The following is a 24,274-nucleotide window of genomic DNA, read 5'->3' as shown; positions in this document are numbered from 1 at the left end:
AATTTGCGAATGCCCGGTCCAGACATAAGCGTTATGGTCTTATTTATAAAGTGCAGAAACTTTGCAAATAAACGGATAGACTAGATGTTATTTCGATTCGAAAAGTGGAACACAATAGGAAAATTTGCGAATACCCAGTCCAGACATAAGCGTTATGGTCTTATTTATAAAGTGCAGAAACTTTGCAAATAAACGGATAAGATAGAGATTAATTCGATTCGAAAGTGGAATGCAAATGCAGAAGTTGTGAATACCCGGTCCAGACATAAGCGTTATGGTCTTATTTATAAAGTGCAGAATCTTTTCAAATAAACGGATAAAATAGAGATTAATTCTAATCGAAAAGTGGAACACAATAGGAAAATTTGCGAATACCCAGTCCAGACATAAGCGTAATGGTCTTATTTATAAAGTGCAGAAACTTTGCAAATAAACGGATAAGATAGAGATTAATTCGATTCGAAAGTGGAATGCAAATGCAGAAGTTGTGAATACCCGGTCCAGACATAAGCGTTATGGTCTTATTTATAAAGTGCAGAAACTTTGCAAATAAACGGACAAGATAGAGATTAATTCGATTCAAAAGTGGAATGCAAATGCAGAAGTTGTGAATACCCGGTCCAGGCATAAGCGTCATGGTCTTGTTTAAATGAAACAATGCAGTTTTAAAAAATTTATGGTCATTGAGTAATTAAGCTAAATATGCGGAGTTCAAATAGATAACTTGATCTGTGAAATTTTTTATAATTAGCTGTTTTTATTCTCCATCATTTAGATTATGTGATTAAGTTTATAATTGAAATACAAACTTTTTCTCACTTATCAATGTTTTGCAATAAAGGAGAGTGTGAGTGAACCTGTGCAAAGAAAATTATTTGATAGAGTGATATTTATCATGCTTTTCAGTTTGTAGTTGAATTCTAGAATGGATTCTTTATAGTTCTCATTGATTGTATGTCAGTCTTTAGGACACCGATTACCCTAATGCGGTCACAATTTACAATGTGACGGCCACAAGCCCGTTAAACGCAGAGTGGGGTATTGTTGTTTGCAAGTAATGCTATAGTTTTAATAGGATATCTGTCTCCTATTAAAATACATTCCTGTGTTGGATTTTGGATTAAATTCATGTCTTCTTCGGATTATGGGATATTTAATTTTCATGGATTGTGATTGTGATTTTCAAGACTATTAATGTAAGTAAATGCCCAAATAGATATTTTTATTCATTTATTCTTTATTTTTATTTTTTTAGTTTTGTTTTGTTTTGTTTTGAAGCATTTATTATAAGAAATAATGTACATATGCACTTATACACCAAAGACTGCTTTCAACTGCTTATTATTATTATTATTATTATTATTATTATTATTATTATTATTTATTAATATTTTATTATATAATAATAATAATAATAATAATAATAATAATAATAATAATAATAATAATAATAATAATAATAATAATAATAATAATAATATATAATAAGTGCATTGAGTGAAATCCCAATCACGGTTGCCCAAATAAAACTGGCGCTAGAATCCCGACTACCTGTCTAAACGAATGTTGTTTGTACGATACATACTAACTACACGTTCAATATGGGGGCAGAAAATATGCGTTTGGTTTTAGGAAATTAAAACAGTAGTCCCACATTGTTCTTTGATGTTATTTGTGGTTGCATTTGCTTTGAAACTTACACATTATATTGTGTTACATTGTTTACAAAATATTTCTGGTACTTGTATGCATGTGTAGTCAACGGTCAATCGTGTTCTTTATTATTTTATTATTAATTTTGGCTTGGCATCTTACATATGTGAATTTGACAAACATTAAGTGATTTTTAAACATTTTTACGGCGTTTTAAATGTCTTTCTTGCATTCATTGCCGAGCACCTCCACTTTTCTGTTACTATTTTAACGATCAGCTGATTTTCTCTTGCCTCCCCTTTAATTTCGCGGACTTTTTTCAGAACGAGGCGTGGGAGTGGCTAATAGATTGGCAGGGATGGACAGCTAAGTCGTAACCGATGGGTAGGCAAAAAGGAAAAAGAAAAGTTAAAAAACAAAAAAAACAAAACAGATCCTCCTTTATAGATAGTATGCGCTTGGCTAAGAAGCTCTTAATATTGCCATCCTGAAGTATAACGGACCAACACACAAAACTGTGTGTATCCATGAACGTTTATAGTCTGGTTAATACAGTTCAGTGAGCATTACTCATAAACGCGGATGGCAGCAAAAAAAAAAAAAAAAAAAAAAAAGACCTGAGTGAAGTCATCTTCGAATTATCTATTTCCACAGTATCTTTTCGCTGAAATTGTCTCCGAAAGTCATACATACCACAAGATCACATCGTAGCCGCACATAATTTTTCGGAAAATATTATTATTAGTCGTATAGATAGTTCGAAGATGACGTCTCTCAGGCCTTTGTTATTGTTTTTTGCCATCCGCGTTTATGAGTAATGCTCACTGAACTGTATTAACCTGACTATAAATGTCCATGGATACACACAGTTTTGTGTGTTGGTCCGTTATACTTCCGGATGGCAATGTTATGAGCTTCTTAGCCAAGCGCATACTATCTATATTATGACGAAGCAAATAAATCCCCAATCAATTCCAAATGTATGACTTAAAACGACGTACACCACTTTCCAGGTCTGATAACCCGAATTGTTATGGGCTTATTGTTGTAACGATGTGGTGGTTGCAGTTAATAGCGACATGTTGATATAGATAGTATGCAGATGACGTCACTCAGGCCTTTGTTATTGTTTTTGCCATCCGCGTTTGTGAGTTGTTCTCACTAAACTGTATTAAACAGACTATAAAAGTTCATGGTTACACAGAGTTTGTGTGTTGGTCCGTTCTACTTCCGGATGGCAATGTTGTGAACTCCTTGGCCAAGCGCATTCTATCTATAGATAGTTCGAAGATGACGTCACTCAAGCCTTTGTTATTGTATTTTGCCATCCGCGTTTGTGAGCGATTCTCACTAAACTGCATTACCCCGACTATAAAAGTTCATGATTACACAGTGTTTTGTGTGTTGGTCCGTTGTACTTCCGGATGGCAATGTTATGAGCTTCTTCGCCAAGCGCATACTATCTATATCAGAAATAGATAGAAATAAAAATTCCCTGTATTCACCCCAAACGGGAAATTTACAGTGGTTCGTTCAGACATGGCAATTCTAAAAAGCGTCGCTTAGCCTTGGCAATATTATATCCATCAATATAAACGGCCCATGAGCTACGCGTAGCGCTGTGGAACATTCCTAATAATTAGGAATTAATAATTAAATAATTAATTAATTATTATTAATTAATTATTAAACTAATAATTAGTAATTACGGATACTCGACTACGAGTCATGACGTCTTTCTTTCTTTCCTTTTTAGAAAATATTCGATTCCAAATGTATGACTTAAACCGACGTATAGATAGTATGCGCTTGGCTAAGAAGCTCAAAACATTGCCATCCGGAAGAATAATGGACCAACACACAAAACTGTGTGTATCCATGAACGTTTATAGTCGGATTAATACAATTCAGTGAGCATTACTCATAAACGCGGATGGCAAAAAAACAATAACAGAGACCTGAGTGACGCCATCTTCGAACTATCTATTTCCACAGTATCTTTTCGCTGAAATTGTCTCCGACAGTCATACCACAAGATCACATAGCCGCACATAACTTTTCGGAAAATATTATTAAGTAGTCGTATATAGGGAATGAGATTAGCGGAAGAGTAGCATCTTTTGATTGGACGTCACCTTACAGAGAGAACTTCAAAATGGTTTTGCGCATGCGTCTCTCTCGTCCTCGCTATCGGTGAAGTGTCTCATGCCGCTTTCACTGGAAGCGAGGACGCGACGCATGCGCACAACCAACATGACGTTCTCTCTCTAATAACTTTTCCGACGGTGACGTCCAATCAAGGGACGCTACTCCTCCGCTAATCTCATTCCCGATTATGACGAAGCAAATAAATCCCTAATCAATTCCAAATGTATGACTTAAAACGACGTACACTACTTTTCAGGTCTGATAACCCGAATTGTTATGGGCCTATTGTTGTAACGATGTGGTGGTTGCAGTTAATAGCGACATGTCAATATATCAGAAATAGATAGAAATAAAAATTCCCTGTATTCACCCCAAACGGGAAATTTACAGTGGTTCAGACATGGCAATTCTAAAAAACGTCGCTTAGCCTTGGCAATATTATTATATCCATCGTTCATATATACGGCCAATGAGCTACGCGTTGTGTTGTGGAACATTCCTAATACTCTTCTCAACAGTCGTAACGTCACTTCCTTCCTATTGACGCATGGTAACTTAGTAACACTGGCTCTAAACTATCGGAACAATGGCGGACGCCGTATGAAATATTTCTCCGGAGAGCATAATATGAGCGTATTCAGAGGGAAAAAACCCCATGAATTTGATCATGTTTTGACTTTTACACATTCTGATCACAAGACATATGAAAAGTTCTAGCCAGCATGAAGAATAAAAAGTAATGATTTTCTTTGTTTAGAACCAAGATGGCCGCCGTTGCTGGGCGACGTGACATCAGACTATTGAATCCAATTACGGTCACTCGACTACGATTCTTCATTTCTTTCTTTCCTTCTAAAAAATATTCGATTCCAAATGTATGACTTAAACCGACGTATACTACTTTCCAGGTCTGATGGTAACCCAAATTGTTATGGGCTTATTGAATTGTTGTAATGATGAGGTGACTGCAGTAGAGGCGTTGTTAATCGTTTACATAAATCCGTATCACTGTCGAATCGGCCATTGTCTCTCCATTCAGACCAGATGTCACCAAAAACCTGCGTGTTTTGAAACCCCACAATAAGGACATATTAACTCTCTCCTTACCAGCCATTTTCAGGATTTTCCCCCAAAACTTCTCACCCAACTAACACAAAAATGTATTTTTTTTATCACTCAAACACAATGGCAGTAAGTTCTTGCCATATAGATAGTTCTTAGCTGACGTCACTCAGGTCTTTGTTATTGTTTCTTGCCATCCGCGTTCATGAGTAATGCTCACTAATCTGCATTAACCTGACTATAAACGTTCATGGATACACACAGCTTTGTGTGTTGGTTGTTATACTTCCGGATGGCAATGTTATGAGCTTCTTAGTCAAGCGCATACTATCTATATTATTTCTTTAGCAAAACATGCTCTACAACACACTGTTCATTTTCTTTCAATTTTATGATGTAAAGAGAACTTTGAATAAGAAAAATGTTGGTTGTATCGTAACGAATATGATGATTTTCCTGTGGTTGGTAAGGAGAGGGTTAACAAATGGGGATGATCTATGTCACCTTTCCATGTACGACATCATAGTTCGAAGATGACGTCACTCAGGTCTTTGTTATTGTTTTTTGCCATCCGCGTTTATGAGTAATGCTCACTGAACTGTTTTGATCCGACTATAAACGTTCATGGAAACACACAGTTTTGTGTGTTGATCCGTTATACTTCCGGATGGCAATGTTATGAGCTTCTTAGCCAAGCGCATACTATCTATATATGAAGTCCCAGACTCGAGGTCATTGGTCACATTGCAAAGCGTGTTCAAAGTGACCCACATAGTGAAAAGTGTTCACAGCTTTTCACCCATCTACATAGCTGCCAACTTTTCAAAATGTAAAAACGTATTATTATACGCGGTGCGGCACGGACGCCCAATTCATGTCTTAAAATGGCATATTTATTAATGTACTCACTAGAATGGTCAGAACTGTAATACTAAGAGAGGCTTACCTTTATCATCATACTGGGTAGGCATAAGTGATGGGGAGGTGGTGACAGAAGCAGATTACTGAGGCTTGGGCTTAAAAGCCTCCTTTGTGGCGAAAATTTTCTCTCTCTGGATTTTTTTTTCTTTTTATGGATTGGCCAAATCGTACTAAGTACGATTTTATCGTACTGGTTGGCAGCGATGCATCACATCACAATTGGTCAGTTTGTTCAGATTGACACACGGGGTATGTTTACAACTTTAATAAACACAGCAGCGTGTTTACATTGATTGAGAAATGTCCAATCGTTGTACAGCAACAAATCATGTGATCGATGACTAGGTTGGACGAAAACATGAATATAGATCGCCCCTATTAAATACTTAGATACACGAGCAAGTTGGAAATACCCACACGTATTAAATTGATTAAGGCGACACCTGCTTGTATCCCACGTTTCAATCCGTAAAACCTTACACACAAATAATATCTTAATTCTCTCTCTCTCTCTCTCTCTCTCTCTCTCTCTCTCTCTCTCTCTCTCTCTTTCTTTCTTTCTCTCTCTCTCTCTCATTCTCTTTTTTATCTACCTATCTATCTCTATCCCCCTCTCTCTCTATCTCACCATCACCTTCACTTTCTTCTTTCTCTGTCTCTCTGTCTCTCTCTCTCTCTCTCTCTCTCTCTCTCTCTCTCTCTCTCTCTATATATATATATATATATATATATATATATATATATATATATATATATATATATATATATATATTTCACAAACACACATTCAACAAAGATAGCATTCACTCTCCTTCCTTGTCCATCTCTCTTACAATATCTCTCCCCCCTCCTCCCTCTCTCTCTGTATGTCGTGTGTGTGTGTGTGAAAATTCTGACACCTTTTGAGTTGTGGCCTTCAACATGATTTTACAGTAGAGACCTAATTCATTCCCTTTTCAATCATATCCCAGTCCTTTTTCAATCCGATTCCAGTCCTATTCCAAATAAATTCAATTCTATTCAAGTCCTATTTTAATCCTATTTCAGACCTATTTCAATTCTAATCCAGTCCAATTACATCCCTATTTCAATCCCATCCTCCACAATCAAAGTAGAAACACCAACGGTACCAAATTTATAATAATAATAATAATAATAATAATAATAATAATAATAATAATAATAATAAATAATAATAATAACAATAATAATAATGATAATAATAATAATAATATAATAATAATAATAATAATAATAATAATAATAATAATAATAATAATAATAATAATAATAATAATAATATTATAATAATAATAACAATAACAATAACAACAATAATAATAATATAATAATAATAATAATAATAATAATAATAATAATAATAATAATAATAATAATAATAATAATAATAATAATAATAATAATATTTATTTTTAAAAATACAAAAAAAAAAAAAAAACAAAAACATACGGTCACAAGCCTATCAATTTGAGATCCATATATTATTATTATTATTATTATTATTATTATTATTATTATTATTATTATTATTATTATTATTATTATTCCAAAACATAAACTCTATACAGAGTTGTCAAAGCACAATAGAATGGTATATAAATAGATAGATGTAATATAGATAAGACTCGACAGTAACGCCAATTTAACAATGACAAAGTGGGGATGTAGGTCATGCTGAGTGGACCATTAACTATTATAAGTCATTGTAGAGAGTTCTTGTGGAATGCGTTCACACCATGTGTGCGTGTGTGTGTGTGTGTGTGTGTGTGTGTGTGTACTAATTATCACAGTCAGATGGTCCGAAGACCTAAAGACTCAATTAAAAACACTTGGACGGATGGATGGAGTTTCAATTCACGGGGCCTAGTTTGACCTAGTTTACTTTTGTTGAGATTTGAGAGTTGGTGAGAAAGTCATCGACATGGATGGATAGATGGACGGGTGGATGGATGGATGGATAGATGGATGGATTGGTGGTTAGATAGATGAATAGATGGACGGGTGGATGGATGGATGGATAGATGGACGGGTGGATGGATGGATGGATAGATGGACGGGTGGATGGATGGATAGATGGACGGGTGGATGGATGGATAGATGGATGGATGGATGGATGGAAGGATGGATGGATGGATGGATGAATAGATGGATGGATTGGTGGTTGGATGGATGGATGGATGGAAGGATGGATGGATGAATAGATGGATGGATGGATGAATAGATGGATGGATAAATGGATGGATTAACAGATGGATGGATTGGTGGTTGGATGGATGGATGGATGGAGGTCGGGATAGATAAATGGATGGAATGATGGCTGTGTGTACGTGTGTGTGTGTGTGTGTGTGTGTGTGTGTGTGTGTGTGTGTGTGTGTGTGTGTGTGAGTGAGTATGTACGGATGAATTGATTCGTGGAAACACTTGAATGGACGAGTTTCAATTCACGAGGAGGCTCTTTGGTCTAGTTTACTTTTACCGAGAGTTGGTGGGAGGGTAGATAGAAATCATCGAAATGGACGGATGGATGGATAATGGATAGATGGATGGATGGACAGATGGATGGAATGATGGATGTGTATGTATATGCATGTGTGTGTGTTTACGGATGAATGTATCTGTGGATGGATGGATGAATGTCTATAATTGTAAAATGCAGTCATAGCAACGATTTATTTGTCACTCAAAGTTCTACTTAAATTTATTTCTACACGTTGGGTAGGACGCTCAAGAGTCACGTCGATTTGACAAGCAGACAGCGGTACTGGCGTGAGAGAATGTGAGTAAAGTGCCTTTCCTCATTACTCAAACTTTTCGCCGCCACAATGGATGGGTCTCGAACCGAGAAGCTACAACTTTAGAAGCCTAGCCTCATTACAACAAGACCAAAATCTAGCATGGAGAATCACGAGAGAGAGAGAGGGGAGGGAGAGAGAGAGAGAGAGAGAGAGAGAGAGAGACAGAGAGAGAGATAGAGAGACACACAGAGAGAAAGGGAGAGAGAGAGGGGGAGAGAAAGAGAGAGGGAGAGAGAGGGAGAGAGAGAGAGAGAGAGAGAGAGAGAGAGAGAGAGAGAGAGAGGCCAGGAACGTCCGACAACAAAGGACTTCATATAAGTAGAATAAATACCTAATTGCCTCCCCTTAATGATGCCAATTATTCCTATAATAATAATATCATTTGCCCAACACCCCCCAAAAAGCGATGACAATTATCGTTATTATAAGAATAATACAGGAGTTAGTTATGGACGTGGGGTGAAACTAAACGTCGTGATTTAAACATTACCAAAAAAAGCGGTTCCTTTATCCCAGTAAATTATGTCGGAACCAAAGCTGTGTATAGATAGAATGCGCTTGGCCAAGGAGTTCACAACATTGCCATCCGGAAGTATAACAGACCAACACACAAAATCTGTGTAACCATGAACTTTTACAGTCTGGTTAATACAGTTTAGTGACAACAACTCACAAACGCGGATGGCAAAAACAATAACAAAGGCCTGAGTGACGTCATCTTCGAACCATCTATAGATAGTATGCAGATGACGTCACTCAGGCCTTTGTTATTGTTTTTGCCTTCCGCGTTTGTGAGTTGTTCTCACTAAACTGTATTAACCAGACTATAAAAGTTCATGGTTACACAGAGTTTGTGTGTTGGTCCGTTCTACTTCCGGATGGCAATGTTGTGAACTCCTTGGCCAAGCGCATTCTATCTATACCCTGGTCGAACGTAAAATTAGAAAATGTTCACTTCTTAAGTGATTCCGCATGTGCAGGGACGCTTTCTCTCTCGGGCAAGGCCGTATTATGAATATTCATTGGGTCTATAAAATCCAGATCTGGGGACATCATACGTATCAGGTTTTGTTTACAATGACAAATTAGATTTTTCTAATAATATAGGGCAATATCCACTTACTAAATGTGCTCACAGCAGCGTTTTACAAAAGGGTACCTGACCAACAGCAATACGTAACATTTAGTACGAGACACGACGCCTGTTAACGGCCACGTACTCATTTTACACCTGAGTACGGCGAGAGAATGTGAGTAAAGAGCCTTTTCCCCCCAAAAAAAAAAAAAATTAAAAAAAAAAATTAAAAAATTGACGGACATGTCTGGTGGATGACCTATGCGCCTCAAGGCCTGAAGAGGAGTAAGTAAGTAAGTAAGTAAGTAAGTAAGTAAGTAAGTAAGTAAGTAAGTAAGTAAGTCAGCAAGATTTAATGACTTCAAGATTCTCACAAAGTCTTGAAATTGAGAGCATAAAATGTAATTCTACGAATGTTCCTTATAAGTTGGCAGGTCTGGTTTTGTTGTATTATAACATTATAGAAGATAATAATGGATGATGACGTGTATGTATACGAAGACATTATTGTCAAACTAGGTCAAAGAAATGACCCCCCCCCCCCTTCAACAACAACAAAAATAAAGGGTGAGCGCGCAACGGGAATAATGCGTGCGCGTGCAAGAGGAGCAGGAATGGTAAAGAGTGGATGAAATACCAAATAACTTATAATAACATCAACATTAACATAAGTGATAATACCGATAATACCGATAATAATAACAACAACAACAACAACAATAATAATAATAATAATAATAATAATAATAATAATAATAATAATAATAATAATAATAATAATAATAATAATAATAATAATTAGAAGAAGAAGAAGAAGAAGAGGAGGAGGAGGAGGAAGAGGAGGAGGAGGAGGAGGAAGCGACGTCGAAGAATAAATGAATAAAGAAACAAACAAACAAACAAATTAAATAAATAAATAAACAAAAACAAATAACAACCAAGAGGCCAGAGAAAAACAAAAATGCCACTTGATTCTTAATCACAATGTCATGTATGTAGCTCGTGACAAAAAATATGTGACAGCGACAGGTGCATTCCCTGCTGACTGTAGTCGCGTTACAAAACAAAAATACAGCCCGACAATGAGACAAGAACGATCCAAAAAGACTACAATGCAGACCTGCCAACCCTTCATATTCCAAAACCGGAATCAGAACGTCGGAAAATAGGAATTTGGGACAAAAAATAGGAATTCGTCACCAATGGATAATTCCGTATCAAAATTTCCATCAACCTTTCCCCCAAACACATAAAGACAGGATTCCGGCACAGCTGGCAAAACTACATATCACATATATTAGGTAATGGAATGAGGTTGATTGATATTCCTACTTAGCTCCTTTTGGCAATAATTTTTAAAAAATCACCTCTCTCTCTCTCTCTCTCTCTCTCTCTCTCTCTCTCTCTCTCTCTCTCTCTCTCTCTCTCTCTCTGCCCCCCTCCCCTCCATATTTTTTCCATCTTACCATTATCATCATTTTTTGAAAATCGGAATTTTAGAGACAATGGCGGAATAGCGGAAAGGAACAGAGAAAATCGGAATGATTCCGCCAAAAGTGGAAGGGTTGGCAGGTATACTACAACCTTGAAAATCAGCCTCCATCAAAAGGATTCACTAGTCTGTCGTCGCGTCGCCCAGCAACGACGAGCAGCCTGGTTCTAAACAAAGAAAATGGGTACTTTTAATTCTTCATGCTGGCCAGAACATTTCAGCAACGGCGAGCAGCCTTGTTCTAAACAAAGAAAATGGGTACTTTTTTAAGTCATGGGTTCGAGTACCAGTCTCGCTCATACAGTCTTTGGAAAAGGCTCTCAACTCAGCTCACATTCTCTCACCGTACTCAAGTGTAAAAAAGACCACCTGATCGTCAACAGAGTTATTTGTCCCTGTCGGAAAAAAAAATAAAAATTTGTAATATCGACAACAGAAGCGCCATGTCTCATCCCACGGGTTAAATGTTGCTGTTGGCTTGGGATTCCTTGTGAAGCGCTTCGAACACGTTTTGTGGATATTTCGTTATTTGATAAAAGCTCAAGTTTTTAGTTTAAAAAAAAAACAAAAAAAGACAAAAACCAACAAACAAACAAACAGCAACAAAAAATAAATAAAAATATAAAAAATATAAACCTGCATAACAAAAACAATGAAAAATCACCCAACTTGTCACCCCCCCCCCCCCAACACACACACACACACACACACACACACACACACACTCGCACTTGTACAACAACGCTCACCTTCCATACGTACAAGTGTGAACAGTGAACATATTTTCACGACAGGCCATAAGGTACCGAGGTACGGGGACTGTCATGGCTGATGGATGTGTTGATAGAATTTACAAGTACAAGTCCCTTTTCTTCTTGCACAATGATGAGTCCGTGTAGAGTGTGTGTGTGTGTACGTAACGAATGACAATGGGATTCTCTCATTACAATATGGCTACGGAAAGGGGGGGGGGGGGGGAAGAGAGAGAGAGAGAGAGAGAGAGAGAGAGAGAGAGAGAGAGAAGGAAGTAAGAGGGAGAGAGGAAGAGAAAGGAGGAGAGAGGGAGAGAAGAGAAAGGAGGAGAGAGGGAGAGAAGGGAAGTAGGAGGGAGAGAGAGAGAGGGTGGGGAGCGTGAGAGAGAGATAGAGAGAGAGAGAGGAGGGGGGAGGGAGAGAGAGAGAGTGAGAGAAGGTACGATAGAGAGAGGAGAGAGAAAGAGAAGAGCGGGAGAGAGAAAAAGAGAGAGGGAGATAGAAAGAAAGAAAGAAAGAAAGAAAGAGAGAGAGAGAGAGAGAGAGAGAGAGAGGGAGAGAGAGGGAGAGAAAAAAAAAAAAAGAGAGAGAGAGAGAGAGAGAGAGAGAGAGAGAGAGAGAGAGAGACAGAGAGCAATACATATATTACAAAGATGGATTCGGGAGCTTGAGTACAAGAGACACAAAGATAGACAGATAGATAGGAGAGACACAACAGTCCTGTCAACACAATGCACCAATAGGCTTCCTAAGTCGTGACGTAATCCTGCGCAGCAACGCATGGCAACAAACCGGCTGGCTCTAAACAGTCGAGAAAAATGGCTGACACGAACTCTATTTCCATCACCGCCCTTATGAAATACTTCTCCAATGAGCATAAAAGTGTCTCGCGAGGTGAAAATCATCATCAGTCAGGTCATGTTTTGACTTTCACTTACTCAGATGGCTTGATGTTCGGCAAAGTTCAAGCCAGCATGAAGAATAAAGAGTATTCTGTGAAGGTAAGTCATTTCGTCTTCTCATTCTCACTCTCAAAATCTCACATCTCCGTAAAACTACTGTTGGACAATAATCAGTTTACTTTGAGTTTAGGCAGATTTAGTATATCCAATGGAAAGATTTAACTGTTTACGTTCGATTTTAGTTAGGGAGAGAGAGAGGGAGTCATTGAATTATTGTGTTTTTATCTTATGGACCACGGACTTTGAGTCTTTGAGGTCTTAGTCTTGCTTCGCTAATTTTCGTTGCTATTGACTATAGTCTACTACATACTATTTAGTATCGTGTTGTAACCTTTATTATAATACTCATATGAGCATCACAATCACCAATCCCGCTAGACATTTTATCATACTTCATGTGGGCAGCGTGGATCAGCGGTACGGTTTTTGCTTCGTACCCGAAAGGTACCGAGTTCGTTCACCCGCCGCTGCGCTGTGTGGCCTTGAGCAAGTCACCTCGCCCTAGCTCAATTTGCGGCGCTGCACCGTGGTTATTCCAGTCTTCCCTGGGAATAGACCCTAGAGATAAATTTCCTCTATGGGATGAATAAAGGATTTATTTAGACCAGTGTTAGTCACGGTAAACTAAACTTCCTATTGGGTTAAGGTGTAATGTAAATGTTGCTGCTTGAAACTCGAAGAAATCAATAACATTGTGAAATTGAATGTGAACTTCAATTTAATATACGAAAACAGATAAAATGGACGTTTCGGGTTTCCCCCTTATCAACAAAGCAAGATGAATGAAAGAATCACTTAATTTGTTTTTTTAATTGAGTTTTTATACAGCGTAATATCCACTAAATGTGCTCAAAGTGCTTTACAAGGGGTCCCTGGCCAACAGCAACATTTAACATGTAAGACGGGACATGATGCCTGTTGGGCGATATTACAATTTTTTCGGACAGAGACAACGCTGTTAACGGCCAGGTACTCATTTGACACCTGAGTACGGTGAGAGATTGTGAGTAAAGAGCCTTCTCCAAGGACTCAACTATGTGCCGAGCGAGGCCCAAACCCAGGACCTTCTGATCTGAAAGCGAGTGTCATACCACAAGACCACAACAGACGTTTTATTAGTTTGTTTGTTTTTTGCCTATTGAGCATGGTCGCAGCTCTAAATTTGAATCTTTTATTCTTTTACTTCCACAGATCTATCTTGATGATGCCTTGGGTTGATTCAGTCCAAAACTAATTTGTGTGGTTTTATTTAACAATGTTAATGACATTGAACATACATTGATACAACAATGCCATAATTTGTCATGTTTATCATGTAAAATCATGTATGGACCTACAAAACCATTATTTTGAATGGTGATTTGATGATGATGAACAAAATATGTGTGTTGTACAAAATAAATGGCAAAGCTAACAAAATGCAATCTCCTTAATAAGAGGAGACTGGGGATTGACAAGTGCTGCAACAAATTGAAAAATAATATCAGATGTTTCTCTTAACATGGTTGGAATATATGAGAGGATGTTAACATTTTTCAGTCTTTCATTAGCCCTCTCAACATGAATTCTACATGAAGCAATTTCTTTTTTCAGTAAATTTATTATGTAAAAAGGGAGGGATATTTACAGTTACTCCTTGAGGTTAAATATCTTGAATCAGGATGGGGTTTTACCTTTATTACCTTTATCTACTATAATAAATAATGTTACCTCTAAAGCACTCAACATATTGAACAATAATATTAAATATTTTAAAAGAATGTACACCTGTCTCCATTCGAAGAACTTTTTCTGTAAGGCTTGAAACAGTGTAAGTGCGTTGAATCTAACTTAGTTGGGTTTTTTAAAGCTAGCTATTTCCTTATTTTTGTCTGTAATTTTTTGTTCTTGAATTAAATTTGTTGTTCTATTTAAAATATCCTCACTTGTTCTACAATCTGTTTTTTTTAAAAGATGGAATCCTGTGATGATGGTGACGAGAGTTGAGATGATGATGAGGGAGAAGATAATGAGGATGATGATGAGGAGGAAAATAATGATGAGGAATCTGGTTTTTTTAAAGGTGGGACTTTGTGATGATGATGAAGAGAGTTGAGCTGATGATGATGATGATGATGATGATGATGATGATGATGATGATGATGATGATGATGGTGATGATGATGAGTGGTGGTGGTGGTGGTGGTGGTGGTGGTGGTGGTGGTGGTGGTGGTGGTGGTGGACTTCTTGATGTTGGTGCCAATTGAGATGGGGTGGGAATTCCTTGTGTCACTTTTCTTTTCTTTCTTTCTGGCTCTGATGGAAACAATTTATTTTTATTTCTGTCAAACAATTCAGGGAGGTTGGCTTTGTCACCATCTCTGAAGTGACAAGAACACACTCTTGATGATGATGTTGGATCTTTTGACCTTTCACCTGAAATGAAAAGATTAAAAAAAAAACAATAATTCTGTTGGGCATATTGGGTATATTATTTAATTTGATAAGTACTTTGTTTTAGACTATCTTGTTTGACACCAGCTCAATGCATGATAAATCAAAGGTGTGCAAGAGACTAGGTTACTGGTGGGTCTCTCGCCTGTCTTTTATGAAATCGCACATTCAGCAAAATGCCGCACTTCCTCATTACTTCTTTTGATGATTTTGACTAGGTATATATAAAAATATGAATTCTTAAATTTACACAGTTAAAGTTGATCTTGGGGTTGAGTGTGGCAAGACTGGCGTTTTCTCTTTATTTCAGTCAGTACTGTACTGGACAGTGCGGTGATGGAAACTTTGGAGTGTCAACAATCGGGCACAGGTAAAGGAGAGAGGTCCCTGCCGCCATCTTGCTTTGTTCACACAGAGTTGCCACCTCGGCTGTCGGGGAGGGGAGGCATGGCAGAGAATCAGAGAAACTTTCCAAAAAAAAGAGGAAAGTATGTGTGTTTGTGTGTGTGTGTGTGTGTGTGAGAGAGAGAGAGAGAGAGAGAGAGAGAGAGAGAGAGAGAGAGAGAGAGAGAGAGAGAGAGAGAGAGATCTGCGTGAGGGGAGGGGGGGGGGGAGAGGTTGCGTTATTTTATTTATTTATTTTCATTTTGCCATAAAGGTATCGAGTTTAAAGTAAGATTTTAACAAATATTTTCTTCTCTTTCTTCTTGTTCTCCTTTTAAAAAAATTATCACTTATCAGTAGAACTTAACTCTCATTCAGTTTATCAGCCTTAACATCAAAACGATTGAGATATCATTTTTGCTTCAACTTCAATAAAAACCTAGTTTGGAATGTATTTTTATTTATAATTTCGTGCAATTGTACACTTTAATCATAAAATATAGGTCTACGTAAGCTAGAACTTGACCTAGATCTGGACTACGAACTCTATCAAATGTTCGACGAGGCGTGCGTGCTTACCTGACTAAAGTGGTCCACTTTTTCTTCAATTTTTTGTCTGCCTGTCCATTTGGAAATCTGTAAAACTTGCAGGAGTGACTCTCTGACTGGTGTAGACAATCTGGTACAAAATACTGGACCATATTTAAGATAAAAATTGTTTTTTGAGCGATTTTCCAATTATTCCTTGCCTGGACCAAGCACGGATTTTTTTTGTTTAGAGCCAGCCGATTCGTTGCTAGGCGGACGTGACGTCAGACTGTGGAATCCTATTACTGTCACCAAATCTGTATGTCAAACAAACAGTTATTTTGGTAACATCCTTGTCAAACGAGATTTAAAAACAAAAAAAGACAAAAAAAAAAAAGACAAAAAAACACAATCAACCCCCCCCCCCCCCCCCCCCAAACAAAAAAAAACAAAAACAAACAAAAAAAAAAAAAACAACAACAAAAAACAAAGAACAATTCGTTGTGTAACAATGAAACAATGTAAATGGACCATAAACCGTATTGAGAACTCGACTGTTACTTGACGCAATGGGAGCGATCTATATTCATGTTTTCGTCCAACCTAGTCATCGATCACATGATTTGTTGCTTTACAACGATTGGGCATATCTTAATAAAATGTAAAAACACGTGTGAAAAAGTTCTAGCCAGCATGAAGAATTTTTAAAAAGTACCGATTTTCTTTGTTCAGAACCAAGCTGCGAGGTTGCTGGGCGGACGTGACATCAAACTATTGTGTCCTATTACGAGTGATGCTCATGATCTGTAGGGCTGATTATTTCATGTGACAGAAAGTACCCAGGAAGGTTATGACATGGATATAAAAAGATGTGGCTACGAGATATAGGGAATGAGATTAGCGCTAGGACTTCATAATAATAGATGTCGCTGGATTAGCGGAAGAGTAGCGTCACCTTACAGAGAGAACGTCAACTTAACGATCGCTGAGAAACTATTTAACTAACCGCGCGGTTTCACAAGAAGCGAGGACAAGAGACGCATGCGCAAAAACCATATTGACGTTCTCTCTCTCATAACTTCTCCGCCGGTGACGTCCAATCAAGGGACGCAACTCTCCCGCTAATCTCATTCCCTATAAACAAATGGGAAAATATAATGAGGTGTGAAAACCCGATTTCATCGTCACAAGATATATAAAACCAGTCATGAAGATTTGAAAACGGTGAAGACTCTGATGATGATTATTATGAATGAATGAATGAATGAATGAATGAAAGAAAGAATGAATGAATGAATGAATGAATGAATGAATGAATGAATGAATGAAATGGACGGAAGAAAGAATGGATGAATGAGCCTGAAGTTTCGTTCCCACGACGTAATCAATGTTGTTCTTATTACAATCAATTTAGGAATATGTCAACTGAGTGTTAATATTGGAGATTATAAAACAACAGTGTAGGAAGGCTGGAGAACAAGAGAGAGAAAGAGAATGACATGGATAGATAGATGGATGTATTAATGAATGAATAGATAGATGGATGTATGTATTAATGAATGAATGGATAGATAGATGGATGTATCAATGAATAAATGGATAGACAGATGGATGTATCATTGAATGAATGGATGAATGAATAGATAGATGGATGGATGTATTAATGAATGAATGGATAGATAGATGGATGTATCAATGAATAAATGGATAGACAGATGGATGTATCAATGAATGAATGGATAGATGGATGTATTAATGAATGAATAGATAGATGGATGTATTAACGACTGAATGGATAGGTAGATGGATGGATAGATAAATAGGTGGGTGGATGGATGGAGAGATATTATAAAAACTCGTGCCCGTGTCATTAGCCTATAATGTGTAGTTGTAACGTGTAATGAGATGGTGTGTTTGTATAAAAAAAGTACACATAGTATTATTTGTTTTTGGGGTCTTTGGAAACACAGATGGCTGTTTACAGGAATGCCAATTCAGGAGGCTAAAATTGACTGAACTTTTACGCAAACACATTACAAGCCGACCGATTTCTGAGTGCTGAACTCTGGTAAAAAAGATATTATGGACTTCTCTTTATATGTCAGGATGGCCGAGTGGTCTAAGGCGCCAGACTCAAGTTCTGGTCCACGAAAGTGGGCGTGGGTTCGAATCCCACTTCTGACAATTTTTTGACTGCCGCTGATATGACCTTAATGTGTTGCAATCGCCGTAAAACCCTTAAAAACAAAACAAAAACAAACTCTTTATTTATTTTTACCCGTTTAGCAGGTAATTGGAATCGAAGTGCTTATTCGCAGTAGTAAGTACTGCGAATAGTGAGACCACGGCGGAATCACTATTCGCAGTAGTAGAAGAAGAAGCGCTCTCACGTCTCTGAAAATTATTCGTTGTCCCCTCACTGAACACAACACTGTATTTTCTGTTCACAAACGAGTTTAGCAGATCAACCTAGTAGGCTACTACGACAAATTCGAAAAATTGGCTCCAGCTACAGAACTGCATTCTCCTCTTTGACTCAATAAATCTTGTTGAAAAGGAAATTTTAGTTCCTCAGAACCCGTATCCAGCACACTAAGGAGCATTTTTTGGAGCATGGAGAGAGCAAATTATGTATTTCTAAAGCTATTTAAAGTGGATTTTTCTTTAACTTTTTTTTTTTTACCCTTGCCCAGAGACAAAACTTGAAGGGGGATTTGAAACCATCAACAAATGTGATGATGACTTCCGAACCTGGATTGATACCTTGAACATTGAAGTGTAGCCGAACGATAGTCCTACTACTACTACTACTACTACTACTACTACTACTACTACTACTACTACTACTACCCTTGGAAACTACGAATTTTTGAAATTCAAGTTAGCAGCTCTAGTTTAGCTGCTTCGAATTATAGTCGTAGCATGGCGACAAATCGGAAAACAGGTCTGTTTAAATAAATACAATATGTGCTGATAAAGTATTAATGAACCCACCCATTCATTGTTTATCTATTTGTAACATTATTCGGAAGTGTGCATGACCGAAATATTATATTCAAATTAACATATTATAAATTTGCATTTAAACTGTATGATCTTTCTGAAGGCCCAAATTAAAAGCGACAATGTATATCATTAACCATTATGACAGCCAGACTAATTGGTTATACACGGGACATAACAGACCTGCCAAATTGAAAATTTCAAATTGGGTAATTTTTTATGTCAATTTTTAGTAATATGACAAGCGTAGTAGTAGTAGTAGTAGTAGTAGTAGTAGTAGTAGTAGTAGTAGTAGTAGTAGTAGTAGTAGTAGCAGCAGCAGCAGTAGCAGTAGTAGTAGTAGTAGTAGTAGTAGTAGTAGTAGTAGTAGTAGTAGTAGTAGTTATTATTATTATTATCATCATTATTTAAGTAATACAGAGAATTAAAAATTCGTAATTTTCCATAAAAATTAGTAATTGGCCATGAAATTTGTCTAACATTCGTAAAATTACGAAAAATTCGTAAGATTCCGCAGGTATGGGATATAATAAAGCGAACGACGCGTCTTTTTTCGAAATGTCGCACATTCTCAATCATAATGAATGAGAATGATAGTAAAGAACCGTTTTCCAAGGACTATGCGCCGAGCAAAGGCTCGATCGGACCCAGGACCTTCCAATCCGAAAGCGAGTGTCATACAACACAAGACCACACACACACACACACACACACACACACACACACACACACACACACAGCAGAGCCGAGCCGCACATGAAAAACGAAACTTGTCCAAGACGTGTCCTGTTTGACCATCTGAATAACCAATCTACACGTGCACTGAATGTACCTGGAAGTATCTAGCTTGAAACATACAGTTCAAAGTTGACTGACTGCCCTTAAAAACATTGACCTTTTTTTTTCTAAATAGCAAAACTAATTAATTTTAAAAACTATTTACCCTTTCTTTTTCGTTTGTTTCGTGTTTTAAACTGACAGTGACAGTATATTATATACATATATATATATATATATATATATATATATATATATATATATATATATATATATATATATATTATATATATATAGATAGTTCGAAGATGACGTCACTCAGGTCTTTGTCCTTGTTTTTTTGCCATCCGCGTTAATGAGTAATGCTCACTGAACTGTATTAACATGACTATAAACATTCATCATAGATACACACAGTTTTGTGTGTTGGTCCGTTATACTTCCGGATGGCAATGTTATGAGCTTCATAGCCAAGAGCATACTATCTATATAAAAAGAAAAGTATGAGCCTTTGCTGTATCACGCAATACCCACGAATTGTGTTCAAATCGTTTTCCCAAGGCGTATAAAGCCTACAACAACCTTGACCACGAGACATGTCGGGTAGGAGTCATAGTAGGAAGGGTGGGGAGGGGGGAGTCAGTTCAGTGGTTGGTTGGTATCGGAAAATAAGAGGTTCAATTCCAAAACTAGGTCGACTTCCATTTACTTTTATCCATGTCGAAGTAGCTAGAGATGCATAACGGGTGGCTGGATCTAATAATTATTACACGATTAGCCGGAAGTCTGAAGTCTTGTTGCCGTATAACCGCCCCCCCCCCCCCCCCCCCCACACACACACACACACCACCACCACCACAAAAAAAAAAAGAAAAATGAAGAAGGAAAAATGAATGAGGGGGGGGGGGGGGGGGGGGGGGGAGAGAGAGAATAATGAAAACCTCTCATCTAAATCATTCGATTCGGACTTGCTAGCCATCGACTGCATACGTATCCACGAGTTTTAAGCAAATTAAATACAAAGGGGGCCATAACGGGACAAACTACCAAAATATCACAAGTATGTATCATAAATGAGACGATGTGTTTAACGTCTATCCTACATGCTGATGCATGGACAGTGTTATAGTGGACACAACAGGATCAAAAGGTCCGTCTGACATCAAATAAATCATCCTAAGGGAAGCAACACCTTCCGTATCTACAGTCAAAAGAATGAGAGAATTTTTTAAAAAAAAGGGGGGGGGAGAAAGAGAGAGAGATAGAGAGAGAGAAAGAGAGGGAGGGAGAGAGAGAGAGAGAGAGAGAGAGAGAGAGAGAGAGAGAATGTGAATCTGTGAGTATATATACAATCATACAATGCAACAAAATATTTTGCCTATAATAGATTTGAAAGACGGCGATAGTATTTTAGTTGATTAAAAACAAAGTGATTAAACATGAGAGAGCTAGAGAGAGAGAGAGAGAGAGAGAGAGAGAGAGAGAGAGAGAGAGAGAGAGCTAGAGAGAGAGAGAGCTAGAGAGAGAGAGAGAGAACCTGTGAGTATCTATAATATCATACAATATAACAAAATATTTTGCCTATTTATTATTCGAAAGGGCAAGGCAGACGGCGATAGTATTTGAATTGTTTGAAAACAACAAAAACAAAGTGATTAAAAATAAAAATGAGAGAAAGAGGGAAAGAGAGAGAGAGAGAGAGAGAGAGAGAGAGAGAGAGAGAGAGAGAGAGAGAGAGAGGTGGAAAGAAAAGAAGAGGAAATAAATGGAGAGGTAGGAGAAGACATGGCTACAAAACTAGAGGGCAAAGGGAGACTACTCGTCATACAACAGGGATATATCATTTGCTGTCCATCATTGCCCTGAAAAAAATGTCAAATAATCAGTTTTGTATCCGTCTATTTTAGACTATCGGTTGGACCATACTACTGTACTCTGGAAAACCCCATATTTAAAAATTTGGCAAGAAAACTCGTCCTTCAAATATCGATCGATTTAAATGACCCTCATCAGGGCAACAACAAAAAAAAACCCTATCAAACATTGGTCCCGAAGTCCCAGATTTGAGAGCATTTTGCCAAGATAAGCGTCATTTAAATCGATCGATATTTAAAGGACGAGTTTTCTGGCCAAATTTTTAAATATGGGTTTTTCCAGAGTACGTCAGCGTAGATATAATACGTTGTAATATTCGAACTGAATCAAAAGGTGGTTGGCTCGTCTGGTTTGGAGACGATGTAAATCACAGCCCCGGGGAAGGATGAGATGTAAAGTGGGACCACAGAGGACATTGGTAGGACATACCACGTCTGATGTATGATGAATTGACGGATGGATGGATGGAAGGATAGATGGAAGGATGGGAAATCAAGTGGGAGGACAGAGGACACTGATAGGACATACCATGTCTGATGTATGATGAATTGACGGATGGATGGATGGAAGGATGGGAAATCAAGTGGGAGGACAGAGGACACTGATAGGACATACCATGTCTGATGTATGATGAATTGACGGATGGATGGATGGAAGGATGGGAAATCAAGATGGAAGGATGGGAAATCAAGTGGGAGGACAGAGGACACTGATAGGACATACCATGTCTGATGTATGAATTGACGGATGGAAGGATAGATGGAAGGATGGGAAATCAAGATGGAAGGATGGGAAATCAAGTGGGAGGACAGAGGACACTGATAGGATATACCATGTCTGATGTATGATGAATTGACGGATGGAAGGATAGATGGAAGGATGGGAAATCAAGATGGAAGGATGGGAAATCAAGTGGGAGGACAGAGGACACTGATAGGATATACCATGTCTGATGTATGATGAATTGACGGATGGAAGGATAGATGGAAGGATGGGAAATCAAGATGGAAGGATGGGAAATCAAGTGGGAGGACAGAGGACACTGATAGGATATACCATGTCTGATGTATGATGAATTGACGGATGGAAGGATAGATGGAAGGATGGGAAATCAAGATGGAAGGATGGGAAATCAAGTGGGAGGACAGAGGACACTGATAGGATATACCATGTCTGATATAGGATGGATTGACTGATGGATGGATGGATGGATAGATGGAAGGAAGGATGGATGGATGGATGGATGGACGGTTGGATGGATGGACGGTTGGATGAATAGATGGATGGATGAATAAATGGATGATTGGACGAATGAACCGTTTGATGATTGGACGAACGGAAGATTACGTAACCACAAACCAAAGGATTCTTAAAGAAGATAATTATACAGGACATGGAACGATTCGATCAAGTTTCGAAATAACCACAGACATTTTAAAAAGGTCTGCCCTTATAAATTGCATTCCAATATATTCGATAACAAAAAGAAATGAAGTGAGTAGGAAAGTGCCAGAAGACAACAGAGAATAAAAATTTCGCGGCGGTAATGGGGGCTTGAACCCGCGACCTTACTGGTACGACAACTCCGCCTGGCCGGGAAGAGTGGGACTCTACCGTATGAGCTATCCACGGAGGAAAACTATCCCCAGTAATAATATACGAACGTAACGCGGTTCATCATCAAGAGAGCACTCCGTAGCATGTAGTATTCGTATTCGTCATTCGTCGATTTTAATTGCGCATTTGATTAATCACCGCCCAAGAACAAAATGGATGAATGGATGTCTGCAATGATCACAACCGACAACACACAGTGTAAAAGACATGATGGAGCATTCATTTCAACTGGACCCCGCTTGTTGAACGGAGAAAGATGCAAAAGCTCAAAATATCATGTCCCTACCTAAATGTTAATTGTTGCTGTTGGCCAATGACTACTCCTAAAGCGCTTTGAGCACGTTTAGTGGATAGTGTTCTATATAAAAGCTCAATTTCTTTTTATAGATAGTATGCGCTTGGCTAAGAAGCTCACAACATTGCCATACGGAAGTATAACGGACCAACACACAAAACCATGTGTAACCATGAACTTTTATAGTCTGGTTCATACAGTTTAGTGAGAAGTACTCATAAACGTGGATGGCAAAAAACAATAACAAAGACTTGATTGACGCCATCTTCGTTCTATCTATAGTGGGGATAAAACATCGTACGCAATGACGGTCTGGCGGTAGACATGTTATGACGTAAGTATGAAGTACAGAAAGAGCAATAAAATAAACTGTTACTACCAACCATACTCTCTTCCTTGTACGCCTAGACTGACACATCACTCTTCTTACGGGCATTCGTTTCCCTGTTATAGAATAAAGGAACGCTTAAATCACGCGTCC

General features: G+C 37.9%; 1 protein-coding gene, 1 long non-coding RNA gene and 1 other non-coding gene across 6 annotated transcripts in view; 2 read left to right on the top strand and 1 right to left on the bottom strand.

The window, feature by feature from the left end:
• The window catches only part of LOC144959182 (innexin unc-9-like), a 140,819-nt gene that overhangs the window by 87,046 nt on the left and 29,499 nt on the right, over positions 1–24,274 (bottom strand). The gene's annotated exons all lie outside the window — the stretch shown is intronic.
• On the top strand, positions 12,549–14,221 carry LOC144958726 (uncharacterized). Its single transcript, XR_013642506.1, has 2 exons — positions 12,549–12,920; positions 14,073–14,221. It is a non-coding gene; the product is annotated as an uncharacterized LOC144958726 (long non-coding RNA).
• On the top strand, positions 18,327–18,410 carry Trnal-caa (transfer RNA leucine (anticodon CAA)). The gene has a single exon. It is a non-coding gene; the product is annotated as a tRNA-Leu (tRNA).

Source organism: Berghia stephanieae, chromosome 13 (genome assembly GCF_034508935.2).
Source record: "Berghia stephanieae isolate SIO BIC M18660-M18661 chromosome 13, UCSD_Bste_1.3, whole genome shotgun sequence".
Lineage (NCBI taxonomy): Eukaryota > Metazoa > Mollusca > Gastropoda > Nudibranchia > Aeolidiidae > Berghia > Berghia stephanieae.
Note: the sequence above shows the minus strand (reverse complement) of the source record. Positions and strands in the feature narration are given on the sequence as shown.